General features: G+C 45.6%; 1 protein-coding gene across 11 annotated transcripts in view; it reads right to left on the minus strand.

The window, feature by feature from the left end:
• The window catches only part of STRADA (STE20 related adaptor alpha), a 41,789-nt gene extending 35,427 nt beyond the window's left edge, over positions 1 to 6,362 (minus strand). For 5 of the 11 annotated variants that reach the window (XM_054458968.2, XM_054458967.2, XM_054458971.2 and 2 more), the window contains exon 1: positions 6,089 to 6,332. The gene's annotated coding sequence lies outside the window, so the exon portion shown is untranslated. Of the gene's footprint in view, positions 1 to 6,088 lie in introns of all 11 variants that reach the window. The other 6 variants (XM_054458975.2, XM_054458974.2, XM_054458965.2 and 3 more) reach the window with 5 other exon arrangements.
• Positions 6,363 to 7,267: the final 905 nt, after the last annotated feature.

Consider the following 7,267-nt stretch of genomic DNA (forward strand, 5'->3'; position numbering starts at 1 on the left):
ATCTTGGCGCACTGCAACCTCTGCCTCTTGGGTTCAAGGGATTCTCCTGCCTCTGCCTCCGGAGTAGCTGGGATTACTGGCATGTGCCACTACGCCTGGCTAATTTTTGTATTTTTAGTAGAGACGGGGCTTAACTATGTTGGCCAGGCTGGTCTCAAAACACCTTAGGTGATCCACCCGCCTCAGCCTCCCAAAGTGCTGGGATTACAGGCATGAGCCACTGCACCCAGCCCCATACACGTTTTTTAATGAAATTATTTTAATGTACTCCAAATAATACTCCAGTAAAATGAGGCTAAAATTTAAAAAGGAAGCTATGAGATATAAAAAGTGGTGTGTCCAGTCGGGCGCAGTGGCTCACTCCTGTAATCCCAGAGCTTTGGGAGGCTGAGGCGGGCGGATCACCTGAGGTCAGGCGTTTGAGACCAGCCTGCCTAACACTGCAAAACCCTGTCTCTACTAAAAATACAATAATTAGCCAGGCATGTTGGCGGGTGCCTGTAATGCCAGCTACTCGGGAGGCTGAGGCAGGAGAATTGCTTGAACTTGGGAGGCGGAGGTTGCAGTGAGCCAAGATCACGCCATTGCACTCCAGCCTGGGTGACAGAGTGAGACTCTGCCTCAAGAAAAAAAAAAAAAAAAAGTGGTGTGTCCATTGAAGAGATATCTCAAGATGATAGCTATGAAGCTGATCAAGAAAGGAATCAGTCAAAATTAGAACATGAAGTTGGCAGGTTGAAGAAAACATAATAATATCATGAAATATATAGATTATAAAGGATGAAAAATATCAGGGACAGGGTGGAAAGTGGCCTGTTTCTTCCCCCCGCCCCCCCCAAAAAAAAAAATCAAGCAGAAAGGCAACCAAAAATTCCAACGGAAATTAAAACTATATTTTAAAAGTCAAAGTCCGAATTTGAAACAAACTTAAATGTGTTATAATTTTGAGATAGTATGGCTGGGCACAGTGGCCCATGCCTATAATCCCAGCACTCTGGGAGGCCGAGGAGGGCAGATCACCTGAGGTCAGGAGTTCAAGATCAGTCTAGTCAACATGGTGAAACCCTGTCTCTACTAAAAATACAAAAAGTAGCTGGGCATGGTGGCACATGCTTGTAGTCCCAGCTACTGGGGTGGCTGAGGCAGGAGAATCGCTTGAACCTGGGAGGCAGAGGTTGCAGTGAGTCAAGATCATGCCACTGCACTCCAGCCTGGGTGACAGAGCGACACTCTATCTCAAAAAAAAAAAAAAAAAAATTGAGATAGTTCAGCAAGGAATGAGAAAGAAAATCCACTTGACCTTGAATGACAAGGAAGTTAGGACAGTGGACTGCAGTGCAGAATAACACTTGGCTGTTTTGTGAAGAATACTTACAAGACTATAAGTGCTCATCATCAGCTTATAAATTTTAAGTCTATAGACAAAGCATGATAAACTTAATCACAGTTATAGAACACAATGTAAATGCCTTCAAATTTGATAATATGAAAGTAAAGTTTCACCTGACAGAAGATGGGAAATGGAACAGGGAAGAGATAGAGGAATGACTGGGGAAGCTAATATCCCTATCTTCCTAAGAAGGTAAAGTTAATACTGAAAGTTGATAGGATAACAAATAGAAAGTTATGTACAATATTTAAGGTTACAAAGGTAACCAACAAGTGTAAAAATAGAGGGATTCAACTATCAAAAGTTCGGAGGTGCTGGCTGGGTACAGAAGGTCATGCCTGTATTCCCAGCACTCTGGGAAACAGAGGTTGGCGGATCACTTGAGCCCAGGAGTTTGAAACCCCAGCTCCATAAAAAATACAAAAACTGGCCAGGTGTGGTGGCATGTGCCTGTGGTCCCAGCTACTCAGGAGGCTGAGACGGGAGGATCACTTGAGCTCCAGAGGTGGAGGCTGCAGTGAGCTGAGATTGAGCCACTGCACTCCAGCTTGGGCAACACAGAGGGACCCCATCGAAAAGAGAAGAGAAGAGAAGAGAAAAGAAGAGAAAAAAAAAACGAAAATAAATGAAAAGAAAACGAGAAGAAACGAAAAGAAAAAAGAAAAGAAGGGGCCAGGTGCAGTGGCTCATGCCTATAATCCCAGCACCTTGGGAGGCCAAGGCGGGCAGATAACAAGGTCAGGAGTTTGAGACCAGCCTGGCCAATACAGTGAAACCCCGTCTCCACTAAAAATACAAAAATTAGCCGGGCATGGTGGTGGGCTCCTGTACTCCTAGCTACTTGGGAGGCTGAGGTAGGAGAATTGCTTGAAACCGGGAGGCGGAGGTTGTAGTGAGCCAAGAGTACACCACTGCACTCCAGCCTGGGCAACAGAGCAAGACTCCATCTCAAAAAAAAAAAAAAGAAAAGAAAAAGAAAAAAAGAAAAGAAAAGAAAAAGAAAAAGTTGGGAGGCAGTGAGGAGGGGGTGGTGTGAGATTCAGCATGACCTTTACTCTCTTGGAAAAATAAGGATAAGCTTCACTAGTCATTTCTCTGTCTATCCTGTCAGTGGAAAGTCTAAACATGTTGTTTAGAATTACAGAAGTCCATCATTAAAGAACTAAAACAAAAAATGATTAAATTAATGGGGGTGGGTCCCAGTGGCTCATGCCTGTAATTCCAGCACTTTGGGAGACCGAGGCAGGCAGATCTCCTGAGCTTCACAGTTCCACACTGCCCCAGGGCTACACGGTGAAACCCCATCTCTCTTAAAATACAAAAAATTAGCAGGGTGTGGTGGCATGCACCTGTAGTCTCAGCTACTCGGGAGACTGAGGCAGGTTGCAGTGAGCTGTGATCATGCTACTGCACTCCAGCTTGGGCTGCAGAGTGACACTCCATCTCAAAATAATAATAATAATAATAATAATAATAATAATAATAATGATGATGACACTCCATCTCAAAATAATAATAATAATAATAATAATAATAATGGGGAACAGGCCAGGCGCGGTGGCTCACGCCTGTAATCCCAGCACTTTGGGAAGCAGAGGCGGGCAGATCACGAGGTCAGGAGATCGAGACCATCCTAGCTAACATGGTGAAAACTCATCTCTACTAAAAATACAAAAAAAATTAGCCAGGCGTGGTGGCGGGCACCTGTACTCCCAGCTACTTGGGAGGCTGAGGCAGGAGAATGGTGTGAACCTGGGAGGCGGAGTGAGACCGCGCCACTGCACTCCAGCCTGGGCAAGAGAGCGAGACTCCATCTCAAAAAAAAAAAAAAAAAATGGGGAATAGACACAGGGATGGAGAGAGATAGAGATGAGAGACCAGTACTTTATAGCTTCCTATACAATTATTTTAACAACTGCACACAGGTATTTTCTTTGATAAAATCTCATTAATAAATTTCATCTGAGCTGGTTTAGAGTAGCTCTACCTAGTGATTAGCAGTAAATGGTATACAAATTATGAAGGACTTTTCTATTTTCAGATTGAATCATGTACAAATGAACTTACCCAGGCTGGTTTCAAAATCCTGAACTCAAGCAATCCTCCTGCATCGGCCTCCCAAAGTGCTAGGATTACAGGCATGAGCTGCCATGCCCGGTTATCTGTATGACATTAACATCATCACTCTGCTCCCTTCAAATTTCCTTAAAATGCAAATGTAAATTTCCTTAGAATGTAAATTCTAATGGAAGGGGAGGGCAGATGGATATCATTCGAAAGATATATCCACACTTACAAGAAGAAATACATACGTATGTGTATATTATATATTATGCATATATTATATATGTATACATATATACATTATATATGTATACATATATACATTATATATGTATACATATATACATTATATATGTACATATATAACGTATATGCACATTATAAATGTACAATACTGTATTAATATGTATACATAATTTTATGTGTATATATTATATATACATATATGTATACATATTAATACATTATATATTAATATGTGTATGTATATGTACATACATATAATGTACATAATTATATGTACATACATATAATGTACATAATTATATGTACGTACATATAATGTACATAATTATATGTACGTACATATAATGTACATAATTATATGTACGTACATATAATGTACATAATTATATGTACGTACATATAATGTACATAATTATATGTACGTACATATAATGTACATAATTATATGTACGTACATATAATGTACATAATTATATGTACGTACATATAATGTACATAATTATATGTACGTACATATAATGTACATAATTATATGTATATACATATTATGTACATAATTATATGGCCCAGGACGGCCGCTCCGACGAAGGCCCGGGCCTGGGGAGATGGAATCCGTGGCAGAGCAAGGAGGGACTGGCTCCGGCAGCGCACCAGGCACCCTGCCAGGCAGGTACCTGTTCCTGGTTTCAAACTCCGGAGCTCAAGAAATCCTACTGCCTCAGTCTCTCAAAGTGCTGGGATTACAGAGGTGGGCCACGGTACCCAGCCTATCAGAAACATTTAACACTATATATATACACACACACATAACAAAGCAATATTACTAGTGGACAGACATAGAAATAGCTTTATTGGCCGGGTGCGGTGGCTCACGCCTGTAATCCCAGCACTTTGGGAGGCCGAGGCTGGTGGATCACCTGAGGTCAGGACCTCAGAGATCGGCCTGACCAACATGGTGAAACCCTGTCTCTACTGAAAATACAAAAATTAACCGGGTGTGGTGGGGGGGTGCCTGTAATGCCAGCTACGCGGAAGGCTGAGGCAGGATAAGGATAACTGTTTGTACCCAGGAGGCCGAGGTTGCAGTGAGCAGAGATTGCGCCATTGCATTCTAGCCTGGGGGACAAGGGCGAAACTCCATCTCAAAAAAATAAATTAAAATAAAAACAAAGAGAGAAAATAATCAACCCAGCAAACATTTATGGCAAACTTCCTACGTGTCAGGCACTGTGCTAAATGCTTCATGAGCAGCTCACAAGTATTATCATCTCTGTTTTACGGATCAGGAAATTAAGGTGCAGGGAGGTTAAATGCCCAAAGTCACACAGATAAGTGGTAGAGGACTAATTAAATCTGTTCCAAAGCCTGTGCTCTAAAAACCAGAGTAAACTTCCTCCATTTCTGGGGCCACAACTATAAACGACTGCATTCCAGCCAAAACACCTCTAAAAAAACTGATTAAAAAGTAGGGGACAGATTTGACCAGTTCCGCACTGTAACTAAAGGCTGAATTCACAGGCTTCTAGGCAGGTGATCAAATTTGGTTTCTTCCTTAACTCTCAGGGACAAGAAACAGTCCTCGGTGTCTTCAGAAAGGTATGCGTGTCAATGAAGAATTGTCTTAACGTCGCATATACGTATTGGAACATGCTTCTACTTGAACAGATATTACAATAAGAAAAGGGCAAATTCCAACGGCTTTTTCTTCGAGGAAAGTCAAGTTAAAGTATGTTAGGATACAGGAGAAGGCTGGGCAGAGAGGTTAGTTCCCTATTTCCTGAGAACTATGAACAATTTTACCCACCCACTGCTCTTCCCTGGAGCTCTCTTCCTTATCCCCAACCCTCAACCCCCCATCTCTGGCGCCCAAATCCCCTGCAGGCACTCAAAAAACATTTCTGGAAAACAAAAAGACAATGAGCTCTTCGTTTAGGCCGATTCTGGTAGTCATCTGGATCTTGTGTCCTTACGAGGACTTGACCCGCTTGCCTGTCAGCCCGAAGTGCGCGGCGGCTGGGGAGAGCGGGGAGCCCAGCACCGGGGTCGGCCGCCACTCTGCCTGAGCAGGACAAACCGGCACCTAGCCCTAGGTTCCCCACCTGGGAGTCCTAGGGGGTGGGGAGGAAGGAGAAAGCAGGAGCCCGCCTCTCTCGCCCGGCAACTCCGCTTCAGCGTCTCCCCGCCAGGCCCAAGCCTATTCTGCTCTCGGGCTGAGGCGCCTCATTGCGGGAGTCGAGGACGCGGGTTAAAAAGGGGGCCCGTGGAGGGTGAGGGTGAGCCCAGGATGGCCGCTCCGACGAAGGCCCGGGCCTGGGGAGATGGAATCGGTGGCAGAGCCAGGAGGGGACTGGCCCCGGCAGCGCACCAGGCACCCCGCCAGGAAGGTACCTGTTTCTGGAGTTAGCAAGCAGCCCGGACCGTCTTGGCTCCGCCTCCTCAGTTTTGCTGCCGCGCCGCCGCCAGGTCGGTTGCTGGGAGGGGAGTACGCAACGTGCCATGCGCAGTCGGGCGACCGGGAGGGCTGATAGAGCGCTCCGCCCCTCCCTGCCCTGCGGGGAATCCCCGCCCTTTTTTAGTTGCCGCGACTGCGGCAGGCCCTAGCAGCCGCCGCCGCGCCCAGAGCCGTTTTCAGCTCCCGTTGTCTTTCCCGCCGCGCAGCGCTTCCGCCTACAGCCTCCGCCCCCGCAGCAGGAGGGGGAAGCAGGTGGCTTCAACAATGAAGGACCAGAGAAAGGCAAACTTGGCTGTTCCTGAGAATTGTTTTTTTCTCATTTCATGTGGTAGGACTTCTATGGGAAAACCCGCCTCGCACTTTTCTTGGACGACATCTCAAATGCCCCTCACTTTGGCCTCTCGGACACCAGACAACAAGCTGCAAAGGGGAAGCCCATCCTTTCTTTGCTCCCCACTATTTGTAAAACGAGGAAAATAGCTCAACTAATGAAAACGATCTTGTCCCCTCTGTATCTTTTTTTTTCCCCCGAAGCCTTCCTCATCCACAGCTGAGGCCATTTGTGGAAACCTATCGGGTTTGTCCAAGCCAGGTTATGCATGAATTAAGCCCCACTCCTGTGAGACTAGGTTTTTCAGTGACTTATCCCCCGCGTGCGCAGGAGGGGGTGTCCAAAACGCGGATATATACCATCAGGTAATGAACACTCGCTCTTGACAGCTCTGAGCTTTGACACAGGTTTAGACCGTCCTAACTTCCAAGACTGGGGGAGAAGTTTAGCTACATCCAAGTAGGGACTGATAGAAATATGCCCCTGGAAGGGGCGTGGTGGCGGGCGCCTGTAATCCCAGCTATTATGGAGGCTGAGGCAGGAGAATGGCCTGAACCCGGGAGGCGGAGCTTGCAGTGAGCAGAGATCGGCCACTGCACTCCAGCCTGGGCGACAGAGCGAGACTCCGTCTCAAAAAAAAAAAAGAAAAAAGAAATATGCCCCTGAAACTGTGGGACCTGTATGCACATGAGGTCTCATTTGATCTTACATACATCACTTTGATTTTTTTTTTTTTGAGATGGAGTCTTGCTCTGTTGCCCAGGCTGGAATGCAGTGACGTGAT

The sequence above is a fragment of the Pongo pygmaeus genome, chromosome 19 (genome assembly GCF_028885625.2).
Source record: "Pongo pygmaeus isolate AG05252 chromosome 19, NHGRI_mPonPyg2-v2.0_pri, whole genome shotgun sequence".
Taxonomy (NCBI): domain Eukaryota; kingdom Metazoa; phylum Chordata; class Mammalia; order Primates; family Hominidae; genus Pongo; species Pongo pygmaeus.